The following is a 15,849-nucleotide window of genomic DNA, read 5'->3' as shown; positions in this document are numbered from 1 at the left end:
CTTAGCTATTGCAGTTTTGTAACAGAGCTGAGGTCTTCCAAACCATGCTGCCATTGCCTTACACTCTTCTTCCTCTGGGTCCATTGTGGCCGAGTGACTGCCCTGACACACCAACTCCCTGTACAAACTAAGGGAAGGAGAAGTGCATGTTGATCTATTTACTCACGACAGGGAACCCAACCCATAATGCAGAATGCTGCTTTGCTACATCTGCACTACAGCTCCCAGGAAGCAGCACAGCTACATTTGGGAATCAAAATACTTTCCTTATTCACTGCTATTTCAGGCTATTCTACCTCCCAGAGTCTCTTTAACTGCCAATTTTCCAAGTAGTTCTAACCAAGAATCTTCAAGGAGAGAATGAAGTGGCAGAGAGGCACCCAGCTAAGGACAGAAAGGAAACCTAGACTTCCAACATTTGCATGCCATCATCTTCTGATGAGTTTATTTTCTGTTATGTGAGGCACTTAGGTAGATTCTTAAAAAGAAAAAAAAGAAGGGTGTTAATAATGATCAATCTACATTTGCTCTGCACATAACCACAGAGGTTATGATGCATGGTATAATTGCAGCACACCGAATGTTTCCCTTTTATGGCTGGCTGCAGAGGATGCAATAGGCTGTTACTCACTTCTAGGTAAGGGAGCTCTTCCTTCAGCTTAGGTGGCAGGAATTTGTGCTTCTGCTGCTGAGATTTTCAGACTTGATTGTGACTGGCAGCTGTAGACAGCTACATTTAATTATTATACAATCAACACTGGTTTGTCACATTCTCCTCTCAAAACGACTCCAGTGTACCTGACAACAATACTATATCAGACAAACCAAAGATGTTCTTGGAAAGGAAGGAGTTTTCCCAAACGCTTTTCATTCGAGGAAGGATTTATGACACGCTTTATGTGGCCATATTTCTTTGTTTCATTTCTCTTTCCCCAAAACATCACAAAGAAATAGAAAAGACTCAAGGTTAGACCTGGCATCATTCCCACACCAGTCTCTCCCTTAGTCAATGATTAATTATTTATCTGTTCTCCTGAGAAAGAAAATCGACACGCAAACAAAACCAGGATGTATTATGTGTATTTACAAGCAAGGGAAACACAGCAAAGATAAAGGAAAGAATTGTAAATTTGAAATATTCTTGCAGATAAGATACTAAGGATAAAGTGAAATTTCATGAATGTATTCAAGAACATTGGCTCAAATCCATGCCAGCTATTAATCCACAGCTCACAGAAGGGTTTGTTTCATTGTTACTTACAAACAGAACAAAACCCATCTCCGGAGCAGTTACAGTGAGCAGACAGCCTCCACACGGAGCACTGTGTATTGGATTAGACTGAGAAAAACACACTGAGTAAGATAGCTGCCACCAAAGAGAAAGGCTGAGTTTGTAGCTACAGCTTCAGTGCACAGTTAAGGAGGGACCAACTGTGAAAATCATTTCTCTCTGCTTCTGTTCCATAAGGAAAATAAGCCTATTCTTACCTTCTTTTGCATTGCGAGCACCTTCAGGGAAGGCATGTTGTGCCATCATTCAGGAATGTAAAGATTCAGGGTTTGGTCAGTGATGTGACAGTGAGGCTGTCCAGATTTGGCATGATTTTCAACAGTTTTCAGAGATACCTTAAGCAGTTTTGTCCAGCAAAAAACAAACAAACAAAAACCTGAGTCTATCAAGAGTTTCATCTGAGATTTAAAGCAGAGAAAAAAGTACACACATCAAATTATGGCACTGCCCTCTTCAACTACCATTAGTGAGAATACTGATCTTAATAGATTGCTGAGTTGATAATATATGGCAATTCTTATACTCTATGCTGAGACCAGCCATAAAAATCAGCAGTGCATGAAGGTCACGTGGCTTCAGGTTTTACAAGAGCTACAGCAACAGAGCTGCTGAGTAGTGAGAGCGTATCTGACCTGAGTATCTTTCCATCAGCGAGGTTCCATCCTTCAGAAAAGAGGAGCAGCTGACATAAATGTTATTACTGCCATGAATTAATTAAGGTTTCTTGCTCTTTTGTCTGCCACATAGCCTTTCACTCTTTTTCTCTCCTGCCCTCTCTTTTAATCTTGCTTGCATGGGAGACAGGAATCCTCCATCACTTCAGCATTCACTTGTACATGTGAACCCAGCCCAGTGCTAGACCTTACTGATGACATGAAAAATCACCTCAGCACAGCAAACAACCAGCAGGGAATGGAAACCCATGACAACCCACATATGAGTTTAGGCAAAATCCATACAAGTGTTACAGTATGTGAACGTGGTAAGAAAGATGCCAATTGTACCAGCTGGCCCGGTGCCTTCCCAGCCTAAACAGCAAAAAGTGGATCCTTGGAGTACACAGACTAAAACTTGTGACCTTAAGGAGTTCCTGGGGAGTCTTGAGGAGAAGGTTGCTTTAGCTGTGTCTTGCTTTCCCATCAAGCACACATCTGTGTAAAAGATAGTAAATGATACAACCTGGTAACACCTTTCTAACTAGCACAATGCCCAAACACTTAGGAGATACTGGCATCACTCTGCCTACCTCTGAAACGCAGCCATTTCAGGGCTGTAAAGCAGCAGCTGCTGCACAATCCACTGCTGAACAGACCAAACTTTGCTTGTGAATAGTCCTATCTCCTGCTGAAACCACACAGTATGTGTAACCAGTAACGTGTGGGCTCAGTGATTTTCAAACACTGTCCTGCCACAATCTGTGCCTCAGACCTTCCCTGCATTCTCTTTGCCCTTGCAGCATCCCAAGCCTTTCCACACTACTTTTCCAACATGCACCATGGCTGCCAGAAAAATAATTGAGCAAAATTAGACCGGCACTGAAAAACAATGGCAAACTGAGCTTCCTTCATCTGCTTTACTGCACCCCATCATTCAGCTTTCTCTCACCAGAATCGTGGGACTCACACTTGTTGTTGTGCACACTTACTCTCTTGCACACAGACGTGTAACTTTCTCTTCACGTCGCTCTGCACGTTGGTGCTTTGCATTTCTTTGTTGCCCTTTTGTTCACTCACAGCTGGCTTCACCGCAGAGACATACCTGACACAGAAAGACATCAAAGGAGGATGCTTATTTTACAGCCTAGCTGGTTTTGAACATGCAAACAAACAAACAAAAAAGGCGTTTGGAAATTTTAAATGAATCTCGTCCTGAGCTCCAAGCTGCAGCAAGACATCACAGCTCTGAGGCTGACAGGTGTTTGGATGCTGTAGCAGCAGTGGTTTTGGTGGGTTATGGCTCAAGAATTGCTGTGTTTGCAGGCAGCAGAATTGGTGACCTGGGAAGCAGGCTGCTGATGTGCTTGAAGGCGGTGCAAAGATCTTGTCTGGCTTCCTCTCGTATTAAGAAGATTTAGTGCCAGATTATGGGTGAAAATCTGGATTAAAGTGAACCTGAATTTTTGTAAAATGAGGACCTTCTGCTGCACTTCATAGATAACTGTCAAAGGATGCGATTATTCAGCCCAGCTTTCAAGCACTCCCAAAAATGGAGACCTGAATGCAAATTCTATCATTGTTATTCAGGCTTATCATCTGAGCACCTCTGAATAACTCTAAGTGGCTATAATGCAAGGCATGCAGTGAGGTAGAGGATGTGTGTTTCAGCACTGATCGCTGTAGCTTTATGAACTCTCGGTGTCATCATTTGTATCAGCGTGGCACCAATCACCAAAGCTTGTTTTGAACCCTACAGTGAAAAACTATTGATATTTAGCTGCACAGTCTCTTCCTTTGTTATGTCAGGTGCAAATGATGGTGTGAGTACTTGAAGCGAGTACTACTGCTTCAGCTCAGCATCTCATATGTTAACTTACCTGATGCAGTGTTTTTTGGAGGCAAACAGTGAGAGCTCTTGAGTCAGAGCTTATAACCACATCAACAGGTAAGTGTACAAACAGTAAAGGATAAAGCTCCTGAGGGAGGTGTAGCGGAAATGCTGAGTCATGGCCTGAAGCAGTGGCTGAGCACCTGGCGGGAAAGCAGGGCCAGCCCAGGGGAGCTCAGGTGCATGCAATTTTCCTGAGTGACCGGAAGGGGAGGAGCTGGGATGCACCCCTTCCCAGACCTCATTTAAGGGTTGGCAGTACAGGCAGGAGCATTTTGCTGGAGATCCTTGTGTGCTGGAGGCCTTCTGAAGGTAAGTAGCTTCTTTATTTCTGTGCTTATAGCTGTTGTATTTGAGCAAATCCTCACTTGTTGCAGCTTAGGTCATTGCCGTGCTTTACGTTGTGTTGTAGAAGGGAATCTGGAATATGCTTGGAAAGTGGGCACACAAGAACCTAATGAGGTTTAACTAGGCCAAGTGCAAGGCGTTAAGCTTGGGTTGGGGCAATCCCAGGTATAACTACGGTCGGGAAGAAGCATTCCTTGAGAGCAGCCCTGTAGAAAAGGACATAGGAGGTTCTGATGGATGAAAACCTGGAAGTGAGCCAGCAGTGTGTGCTTGTAGCCCAGAAGGCCAACTGCATCCTGGGCTGCATCAACAGGGAGGTTGGGGGGAGCAGCAGGGAGAGAGAGGGAACTGTTCCCCTCTGCTCTGCCCTTGTGAGGTTCTCATCTGGTGTGTTGTGCCCAGGCCTGGGGCCTGCAACACGGGGGGGGATGCAGGACTGTTGGAAAGGGGTCAGATGTGGGCCATGGTCAGAGGGCTGGAGCATCTCTCCTATGAAGGCATGTTGAGGGAGTTGGGCTTCTTTCTCTGGGAGATAAGAAGGGTGTGGGGACACCTCACTGTGGCTTTCCAATACTTGAGGGGAGCTTACAGACAGGAGGGGGACTGACTTGTCATGTAGTCCCCTAGCAATAGGGTAAGGGGGAGTAGCCTTAAACTAAAAGGGGAAGTTTGTTAGAAGTGAAGAAGAAATTTTTCTCTTAGAGAGTGGTGAGGAGCTGGCACAGGCTGACCAGAGAGGCTGTGGGTGCCCCATCCCTGAAGGCATTTGAGGACAGGCTGGAAGGAGCCTTGGGCAGCTTGATCTGGTGCCTGACTTAGTGGCCATCAACCCTGCTTATAAAAGAGGTATCGGAACTAAATGATCTTTAAAGTCCCGTCCACTCTCAGCCATTCCATGATTCTATGAAAGGCATTTATATCTTAGTCTGGCTGCTCATATATTGGTTTCAATCAAATTGTTCAGTGGTTGTTACATTTCAAACCAAGCCTCTTAAAGGACCAAATACATTTATTCATGAGAATGAATGCTTTTAGCCCACACTGACTCTAGAGAAACTAGTGGCTAACTTCTCTATTTAATCAGGCTCAGGCAGACATACATTTAATATTGGAGTTCTCCTTTTTTATTCCCTGTGGAAAAATCAAAGCTGTATGTGGGTGATATATAGGGATATTCAAGTAAAAGTGTCCCCAGGTCATCAGTACATTTAAGCAAATACCTGTATTTATGCAAGTGCTTGAATACCACTGCTGTTCCTTGAACTTAAATGGGACTTGGTTCAAGGATGAATTGTTATTTATGTTCCTTGAAGACTTGAGATGGGCTTGCTCATGATTTTTTTTTTTGCTTTGCTGGATCAGGGTTTGTAACTCCACAAGTTGATTTCTATCCCAGTCTAATATTTCAAGCAGATATACAAAAATAAACCTAATCTCTTGCCAATATTCCACCTCTCTGATCTCATGACATCCAGAACACAAACCACTGATCTTTCCAATGATCTGACTCACAAATGTTGTTTTATACGGCACCAGCAGTGAATCACACCTTCAGTCAGAATACCTGCATTACTGCATCTCTGTTGCATGTGACTAGCTTGGAAAATGAAGTTAAACTTGTACAATAGAAGTAATTTAATACATGATTTAGAACTTTAACCACCTCACTACAAATTAATTTGCATGCCTGCAGACCTTTACTTGTATAAGCAACTCAATATGTTTTGACGAGGAAGGAATTATTAGTGAGATTTGGCCTGCTGACTGTAGAAATGATTGCACTGTAGATCAGTGATAATGTTTACATGAAATGTGGCACTTCCATTCAGTTTTTCTGACTTCTTTTCCTCCTGTAGCATTGCTGAATTTTTCATCTTTGAGGAAAGATAGAAGAGAATCAAACTTCTCTTGCCTTAATCTGTTACCACAATCTGAGTATAATATATAGTCAATCAAATAATTGATCACACTTATCCTGGTTACCTACTAAAAGAAATCACAGCTGAGATTTAGATAGGTCACTATTCTAATAAACCGATTCTGTTGATCTCTAACAGAGCTTCAAACAACTTTATGATTGATGGATGAGTTGCAGTGCTTAGTATTTTATGGAACTGGATCTTATGTTGTAGATTCACAAAAAAAAATAGGTTGGAAAGAATAACTAGAGGCCTTTAGTCCAGGCTCCTGTCCAAAGCAGGGCTAGCTTCAAAATCAGATCAGGCTGCTAAGGACCTTGCGAAGTTTTAATGATGAACAAGGGTAGAGATTGAGCAGTCCTGAAATCAGTGATACATCAGTCCCACTGATATGATTCTCTTCTGTATTTCCAAACAGTATTTCCCTTGTTGTAGTTTGTTGCTTGTTGCTTCTTGTCATTTTTCTGTGCATCTCTGAGAAAAGTTAGGCTTTATCTTCTTGTAGGATTATGATAGTGTAATTATATACCGTGTTGGCCTTCTCTTCTCCAGGCTAACCAAACCCAGTGATCCCAGCTTCATAGTGTACAGCAGGTGCTCCAGTCCTCTAATTGGCTTCTCTGGAGACTTTCCAGTTTATCAGTAGCTCTTGATCCACAGGCCCCAGGCTCCAGTGGGGTCACTTGCTCAGCCTCAGCCTGGAGTGCTGCATGGGCTGCTTCTGACTTTATTGCATGCTTTTTTGCATTTGCCTTTGTTGAACTTGACATGGTTCTGTCTAACCCGCTCCTCCAGTTGATTGGTGTCATTCTGAATGGAAATCCTGCCCTTCAGTGTACCATTCCTCCAGTATGGGGGTCGTTTGATGAGGGTGCATTGTGCCTTAGCATCCAGACATATGGTGTAACAGTAGGATAACACTGGCTTAATCAGCAAGAGACAATTTTCTGCTTTCCTGGCAGTAATAAAATTCTTAATGATTGTTGACCAGAATTCATGGAATACTTCTGGCTGCTAGACCAGGCTGAATATACAATGCGAGTTGCAATACATGTTATGGTAGTTAGAAAAATAAGCAGTAATCGTGTTGATTATACATATTTATATTTAAAGGCATTTCTGATGGATACCTTTGAATTGAAAAGAAATATAAGATGGAAAATCAGTAATATATAAATAGCTGTGTAGAGAAAGTGGTTGCAATTATCTGAGAAGAGGGATTATATTGGCATAATGATAAAGCTCAATACCTGACCCTGCCTGCTTCAGCCACCCCGATCTGCGCTGTGTGTTCAGAATTCACTGTGGAGCTCCTGTCTGCTTTATGTCATGCCTTATGTTTGAGATGCCACTATATGTTGTGATGGCCACACTGAAGGAAGGATGTGATGTTTTGCAGAAGTGGTAGGGTTTGTACCTGATGAAAATGCAAAGCAGAAAGCCTCTCAGTGTACTAGCCCATTCTGCTGCAATCATTTTTCTTTATTGACATCCCTGGCTGTGCCTATGAAGGGAAGCAGACAATCTCACCTAGGAAGCAGTGCAGAGCACAGCCTCATGTGATGGCGTTCTTAGCTTTCTGCTAATGTAATACTTGTGGTATCCCACAATCTCTTTGCTGAGGTACTGCAAGCAAAAAGGTGGCTATCTTTTCCAACTTCTTTAAATTAGAGCAGGCCGCACACTGCAGTAACATCCAGCCCAGTCTTCTCCCATCAATGACAAAATAACAATGAATATTCATATTGCACATATCACCAGCTTGGCCTAGGTCCAAGATTCCCATTCACCACAGGACTGCTTCCGCCGCTGCTCCGTTCACGTGGAAAGGGAGAAGCTACCTTGCCTCCATGAATTGGATGGTGAAGATATCAGAGAGGGCCCTCAGAGAGAGAGAGAGGAGATGGGGGGTCTCCCACTTACTTCACAAGAAGGTTTCACTGCTGTGGGGCCATCTGGTGCCTTGCCATGTGAAGTTGCACTTACCTGCCTAAGAATTTGAAGTTACAGAACCCCATGGGTCTGTCTGTCAGTTCCAGTGGGTCCACTTCTTCATAGAGGAAAGCCTTTGTTATTTGGTTGCAACCATCATAGGTGAAGACAGAATACAGTTCCTTTCCTAAGCCCTCATTTTAAATATCTGCCTGAAAATCTACAAAATGAAGACTTGCATTTTTAACTAACTGGCCTCTGCCTAAAGATAAAATTACACTTTTGGAAACAGTTCCTATGCTGAATGAGAAGAATAAAAAGTTTTGTATTTAAAAAAAAAATAGGTTTTCTTGCTCCTGACCTTTCAGTTTAAACAGCCCTGCAGCCAAAGTGGGTGAGATTTTAAAGTCAATTGGTTTTTATTATAAGCAATTGAATATCACACACTGAGTAGGTACAGTATGGATTTTAGTTAAGTTCATTAAAAGCACGCAGGTATGGAAGGACACTGTATTAATGGAGTGCTCTGAGCACCTTAAGTTTTCAGAATGGCTTTCCAGATCGTGACTTCCAAATACTACAGGTGAATTATGACCTGCTGTACGGATATTCAGTTTTACCCATATGTTCCTATTGCCAATACATTGAGAAATGCATTTGCCAAACATGACACTGAAAATTTCACTATCAAGACATTGTTCATCACATAAACAGGTAAAGGAAGAGAAACCAGTATCTTCAAAGCCTACTCATATTCAGATCAAGATTTTTCAGTAGAGAACATCTCGTAGGGTGCAGCAGTTTGTTGTATGAGTGTGCCTCTGTAAAGCTTGTTAACACAGCTGTTTAAATGAAAATTGGGATGTAGCAAAATCCTTCAAAGGTGGTAATGGGAAATGGTGAGTGGTGAGCTCATCATAAAGCTGAATTACCTAATGTTGGGTATGAAGTCAGTGGGTAAGCTGGGAGCAGTCCTGAATTCACTTTCTATTCAAATCCAGACCTTGTATGGAGTGTTCACTAAGATATCTTATGTGCCAAGCAACATCTCTTTAAATTCTGGCTTAACTATAATTGCAATGCTCCCTATACTCCTCAAGAAAAAAAATCCCACTTGTATTTACCACAGAAGTTTTCAGTCCCTTAGATAATGTGTAACTTGGAACACAATTATGGTGTACAGCAGTAGGTTTCACACTTCCAGTCTCAAGGCAGAAGTAACTTCTAATAAGCACAGTCTGTGGCCTCAGAGCTTGAGTTAGAGGAAGGGGAAAAACAGTTTCTGATATAGTATCATACCTCTTATTGGCATTGTTTAAAGCTAATTTTTCACTGTTCCTTTTATTTGCCAACAAATAGGTGACTGGGCATTGTATATCCCACCACAGTGTGGATGCTCACTGGGCAGAGACGAGAGCCTCAGGTTAGCATATCCCCTCCCTTCTGCTGTATCGTGTAGTTAACTCAACCTTTATGTTTCATCAGTCTTTTTCTGCAGACAGGGACCTTTCTGCCTTCATGAGCCTCAGTGGGAATACTCAGGCCCGTGTCTGTTAACTGGGATGACATTTCCTGACCTCGTCATGTCAAGAGACATAGGAAAATTGGCAATTAACAGGACCTGTCTTCAGGGGGAGAAACAAATGTATATCACTCGTCTGTAGGCAGCACAGGCTTCAGATGTAGTTCTCTGAAAATAAAGCAGTTGTCCCAATTTAAGCTCATTTCATTTCTCCCCAAAGAAGTGAAATACAGTCTCTGTGGCGATAGTGTCAAGTCATCCCTCTGTATTATTCCATTTGTTCCATCACAGCCTATTCTCTCCAGGGAGCTCATTTGTATTCTCTTGCTTTCAGGTCATCTGACTCTCCCTTCGTGTCACGGGTGTAACTTTGCCTTCTCTTTAGTATAAATTAAAATGTTACTGTCGCCATCAGCCTGAGGCCGGAAACCACAACTGTGACTACTGAGCAACCTATTTTAAATTCCAGCACAAAAAGCCCTGTGCCTAAATATTTTATGGCTAAAGGCCATTTGGCTTCGGATCTAGGCCTAAATATTCAGGATGATGACTAGTGCAGCCTGCCATTTCTTTGGAGTATTTGCTGATATTGTATTTAGAAGTGTGGGTTTTTTTTTTTTCCCTTTTGAGAAAACACCGAGAAGGGCAGTATGGGCTGCACTTCAATCAGTCACTGGCATCAGCATAAAGTTGTAAAGGACATTTTGCTGCGTGTTTAGAATGCTTTCCCCATGGAAACCCTTCTCCCCTAGCAGGGCTATGGGGAATTAAGAACTTACAGTCTGTTATTGAAGTGGATACCTGAACATACGTACTCTCCATTCAAGCATCATTTTAAAAGGTCGCCACTGACATATGTTCCTTCCCCTTCCCTCGCTCCGTGTGAGACGCTCTGACCATCTGCAGCAAAACTGCTTTTCTAGTTGCACTGCTCCCTCTGCAGAACAGCGGTCCGGAGCTCGGGCGGGGGCGGATGCCGACGGATGCCGTCTTCTCGTCGCCCGATGGCGAGCTCCGAGTCGATGCTGTGCTCCAGATCTCCCCCCGAAACCCAGTAACGCTTATCTGCACGCCCAGAGCAGCTCGGTCCGAGCAGGTCTGTGCAGCCACTGCAGCCAGAACAGATTGATTTGGGTTTTTTCTCTGTGCAAATGCAGATAGCACAGCCTGCTCCGGCCAGGCGAGAAAACGCAGCCACAGCTCGGGGTACTGCTGTGGATGACCCGGCTGGCAGAAAGGCTGGGGCTGCTGTATCCCTGCCCTACGGATCTCCATCCCGCCTGCTCGTTCCCGCTCACGCTCAGTCCTCCCTCCTGCATTGCCGCACCGGGAGGCAGCAGCAGCACCTAGCGGTACCAGCATGCAGCACCGAGCGGCACCAGCACTCCCTGCCGCCGTACTGCTTTGCAGCTGGGAAACAGTTCCACATGCGCCGCTCGTCGGGCGTTCCCCCCATTTTTCTACCTTTTTCGAGGAATCTGAACGGCACTACTTTGCATCGCGAGCCTTTTGCTAAAGGGAGCTGAGCAGTTCCCTTGTTTGGCCGGAGATTTCAGGGAGGTCCCCCTATGTGTTCGTGTTACGTTATAGGGACATGAGCGGCCCAAGGAATCACTGCAGCATTTTGATTCAGGTTGGATGTCAGGAAACATTTCTTCTCCACAAGAGTGGTGATGCACTGGAATGGGCTGCCTGGGGATGTGGTGGAGGCACTGTCCCTGGAGGCGTTCAAGAAAGGCCTACATGTTGTACTTAGATGCTGTAGTAAGGGATGTGCTTTGGTGGGGAAGTATTGGTGGTAGGTGGATGGTTGGACTGGATGATCTGGGATGATCCAACCCTGGTGATTCTGAGATTCTAGGATTTCCTTGTAACTTTACCTGTGGAACTCTGAGCAGTGCATGACTGTGGAGCTGTGGTTCAGTGTGCTTCTCTATTCCTGAGGCCTTGGTAACCAAACTGCCTTCCCTACAGCACAGCTGAGAAGCAAAGCCAGCAGTGCCCCACCACAACAGCACAGATCTGTGTTGTGTTCTGCTCCCAACACCCAACCTGCCCGACATCAGCATTTAACATTTAAGTTATTAAACTGAAAGATATCATCCTGCTTACTGGGGAAATGGAGGAACTTGAAAGTTATTTACCATTCACATGGTGATTAATACAGTACCCCAAGAAGATGTGACAACAAATCAGAGTTTTTCTGTAGGTCCCCAGAAGAGATGGGGATGCAAAAAGAGTGCCATGAGACGCTGCTGTGCATGGGGCAGTTTGCTTTGCAGCTCCAAGCTCTGCCTGACTCCATGCTTATCCCAGAGCAGGAGTTCTGAGCACAACACACAGCCACATCATGTCTTGTTTGTTCTCACTGCCTGCCCTCCACTTTCCAGTGTCAGTTTTAAAGTGGAAATCAGATCGCAAATGCTATACATCTAAATAATGTATTGACTATTTCTTGCCGGCTGTACCAAAGAGGTGTTACTGCATGAAACGATGTAGTGATACAGTTGCCTGATTAAGGGGGAACTGAGAAATTAAGAATAGGCAAGTAATTACATATTGTGTAATGATCATCTCTATGCTGTTACTTCTCTGAGATGTGAATTGTGAAACACCCAGTGCTGCTGCAATTGGCAGTCTCAGGATTGATAAGCCACCGTACAATGTCACTGTTTTTATATAGCCATAATGCACTGTCAACATCAATGACCGGATCAGTTTACAGGAGGAAAAAAAACCCAATCCCAGCCTCATTATATACGTGCACATCCATATGCAGTGGTATCGATGCGGGCCATTCTACCGAAGGATCCGGCAGATAAATAACCGAGGCTCTTATCTCGCAGTTTTTAAATGTCGCTAACACAGCCCGGCTGTATTTTTATCCTCTTACCGCCAGGCTGCCTGCGCATCGCCACACATCCCGCTTAGCTGTCAGCTCGCCGCCGCCGGCTTAAAGGAGCGGAGCAGCACCGTGGAGCCCCAGCAGCCCCCGACCCCCCGCGGGGCCCCGCCATACCTCTGCCCTCCGCTACCCGCTGCTTGCCGGCTGCGCTCCTGCGGGGCAGAACTTCTCTGCTCATACACCCCCCCCTCCCTCCTCCGGCTTCATTTCGGCCCCTTTCGCCCTTCCACTGAGCACGGAGACGCTGGCGGAGCGCCCGGGGCTCGCTTCGGGGTCCGCTCGGCGCTCCGGTGGCTGAGCTCCGTGCTCGCCCCGGTGCCCCCCGCTCCCATCCCGGCCCTGCCCTTCCCGCAGGGGGGGCTCCCCGTACGACGGCCGCCGGCTCTCCCCTCGCTCTCGGTGGTGCCTCTCTCCGCCTTCCCCACGCAGGCAGTCCCCGGCACTGCCTCCCCCCGCACCCTAGGGGCAAGGGGCCCGGAGAACGAGCTCCGCGGGCCACCCTTCCCCCACACCCTCCCGGTCCGGCTGCGAGCGGCGGGGAGGGCGATCTGCCCGCGAAGAAATGCCCTGTTGAACTTTGAATACATTAGTTGACATCAGTGCGAGTTGGGGCTGCCAGCCCCTAGCTCCCTCCTCCTTTCCTACCTCCTCCTCCTCCGCCTCCTCCTCCTCCTCCCCCCCCCCCCCCCCCCCCCCCCCCCGGTCTCCGATGGAAAGAGTTGAAGCCGCGCCGATAGGAGCCGCCGGGAAGAGGCAGCGGAGCTCAGGGCAGGACTTGGGTCCCAACTCCGGCCGCGCCGCGGGGACGCTGCCCGCAGCCGCTCGCATGGCCCGGGGCAGCGCACCCTAAGCGCCGGGCTGGGGCGAGCCGCCGCTCCGCTCCGCTCCCCGCTCTCCTCCCGCTGCAGCCGGAGCGCGATGCGCCCGTGAGCCCCGCACCGGAGCCGCCGGAGAGCCCGTAAGCGCCGCGCGGCAGAGGGGCCGGGGGAGGACGGCGGGGAGGGGGCGGCGCAAACTTGGAGGCTCGGCGGGGAGCCCCCCCTGCGGCCCGGGGTGCGGAGGGGTCGGGGCACCCCGCGGAGCGCCGTTCTCCTGCCCCGGGGGTGGGAAGGCGGGGGGCTCCGGCGCTGCTGGTGCGGTCCGGGGGAGCTGGGGAGGGCACGAGCCGGGAGGCGGCGGAGGTGATTTCTTCGTTCTTTCTCTCCTCCTTACCTTCCAGCTCTCCCGTAACCCGCCGAGCGGGGCTGAGGCGAGAGGGAAGCCGGAGAGCTCAGGCGCAGGGATACTAACGTTTGTTGTGTTCGTTTTTCTTTATTTTTTTCCCTTTTTTCTTTATTTTTTTTTTCCTTCCCCGGATGGTAATTTGTCTTTGTGGTAGGGGTGGCCCATTAAATTTCAGCTCACGTCCTGATGGAGATCAAAAGCGAAGGGGAGAGGGAGAGGGAAGCAGAGAGCCTTGTGCGGCTCCGCAGCTCCGTGCATTGTTAGAAACTTACGGGGAGGGGGGGATTCCCGAAGCAACCTTTGTGGCTGCGGCCCCGACGCCCACACTAAAAGTTGGAGATGTGCATTTTCCAATGCTGCCATCTGCTCGGCGCTGCTGCCCGGGAGCACGCTTGCTGTTACGCCTCAGAGGAAACAAACAAAAGGTGTGCTGCCAAGTCGGGCTGAACCTGTCTGTTCATGGGCTTAGGTGGAGCGTAGTAGGGAGTATCTGTGTCCTGAGGGTTCTCTGTTCTCTCTTGGCTCAGGTTGGACTCTCTTGTCCTTAAAAAAAGGTCTCGAAACGCGGTAGATGCCAGTCCCGGTTTGCTTTTTTTGTTTGTTTGTTTCTTTTTCATCCTCAAACTATTTCTGCGTGGATATATCGGTTTGGGATCCTAGGAAAGTTTCCTTTTTTGTTGGGCGAACGTTCCCTCTCATTACAGAAAATACTTCTCCCAAATTACAGTGTGAGCAGCACGAGGTTTGCTCTCCGCCTCCGGACGGGTTCAGCGATGGGCTGAGACCCCACGCTGACTGCACTGCAAGCAAAATAGAAAGCAGCAAAGCTAGAAGTTAAGATGGGCTTTGGTTCTCCCTGCTGCCCGAGATCAGCGGAGATGCAGAGTGCAGGCAAAGAGCAAGAGGAGCTTGTTCCAGCTACACGCACAGCAAAGCGCTCCTCGATTATACGTGTGATTTGTGAGCGCCCAAGGGAGAAAACTGGTCATAAACTGCAGAGAAGGCAACAGGAAAAGGAATATTTAACCATATCACTCCGGATTTTTAAATAGAGCTTTCCTTTTTAAACAGCTGCTTGAATCATCCCTGTTTCCTTTTCCTTTTTCTCTCCCTTTTGAACTACAACTTTTATTTCTGTTCGGATTATGCAGAATGCTGAGCTGGCTCTGCGTAAGGTGGGCTGCAGTGGGGGATCTCTGCATTTCATGTTGCGCCTTTTCCATTGTCAGCACTGTGGAGACGATTTCTCCTTTTACTTTTTCTCCTCTCCCGCTATTTTGCCTTCTTTCCTCCAGGAGATTAAGTTTTTGTCCTCCCCTGCCAGCAACACGTTAATCCTGAAGTCATGGGGGGAGTGAGTTTGTGCCATTCCGCATGTGGAGGTTTGCTCTGTGTGCCTCCAGCCTGTGGGACTGCTGGAAGTGTTACCCTACCCTCAGCAGGAGCTGAGGGGAGAGAAGGGGCAAACAGCAGAGTAGAAAAGAATGAGCCCAGAGGACATAAGGGCAGAGCAGAGAGATGCTGGGGATGGGGGTCTGCGTGGGGAATGGCTTTTAATAGGGTGGCCCCAACTGGGTCACATAAACTTAAAGAGAGGGTGTGGGGATGTGGTCAGCTGGAATCCATAGAGCCCGAGAGAAACTCAGTGCAGGCGGTGCCGTGGGATTTCAGCTGCTTTGCAGTGGGACGAAGCAAGTGCCCAAGCAAAACGGCTCTGGTGGTCTGGTGAGGTTGCTATTTATACTCCAGACAGAAAGCTGATGTGGGGGAGCGGGCACCCTGAGCTTACTGCCACTGCTTCTCTCTACCTTAGTTTGGAGTCAGCTGGAGAAGTCCTGCTGGGCTCGGGCAGAGGCACGCTCAGGCCTTGCTGGGGGTGTGCTCCTGCACAGCGTTCTGTGTCGTCTTCAGTGTGGCTCAGAAAATGCGTTTCTATTTTAGCCAGGTTTGATAACCGTGTGAGCAGCCACGCTAGGGTTAAGCGAGACCGTCTGCATGAGTCTGTTTTCCTGAAAACAAACACGACGTTGAAAGTTTCTGTGTAAGTCTGGGCTGTTGCTTCGCCGTTTGGCAAAAGGGGGCAGCAACAAACAGTGCCACAAAGAAATCCGCCGCTCTGCCTTCACATCGGTGTCTGCTATTGCCGGGGGCTGCGAACTCGGGA

The 15,849-nt window shown here is 47.2% G+C and overlaps 1 protein-coding gene across 13 annotated transcripts in view; it reads left to right on the top strand.

The window, feature by feature from the left end:
* The first annotated feature begins 13,169 nt into the window (after window positions 1-13,169).
* The window catches only part of SEMA5B (semaphorin 5B), a 252,209-nt gene continuing 249,529 nt past the window's right edge, over window positions 13,170-15,849 (top strand). For all 13 annotated transcript variants that reach the window (XM_040704228.2, XM_040704230.1, XM_015289991.4 and 10 more), the window contains exon 1: window positions 13,170-13,419. The gene's annotated coding sequence lies outside the window, so the exon portion shown is untranslated. The remainder of the gene's footprint in view (window positions 13,420-15,849) is intronic.

The sequence above is a fragment of the Gallus gallus genome, chromosome 7, assembly GCF_016699485.2.
Source record: "Gallus gallus isolate bGalGal1 chromosome 7, bGalGal1.mat.broiler.GRCg7b, whole genome shotgun sequence".
NCBI lineage: Eukaryota > Metazoa > Chordata > Aves > Galliformes > Phasianidae > Gallus > Gallus gallus.
This window is presented reverse-complemented; position numbering and strand designations above follow the sequence as displayed.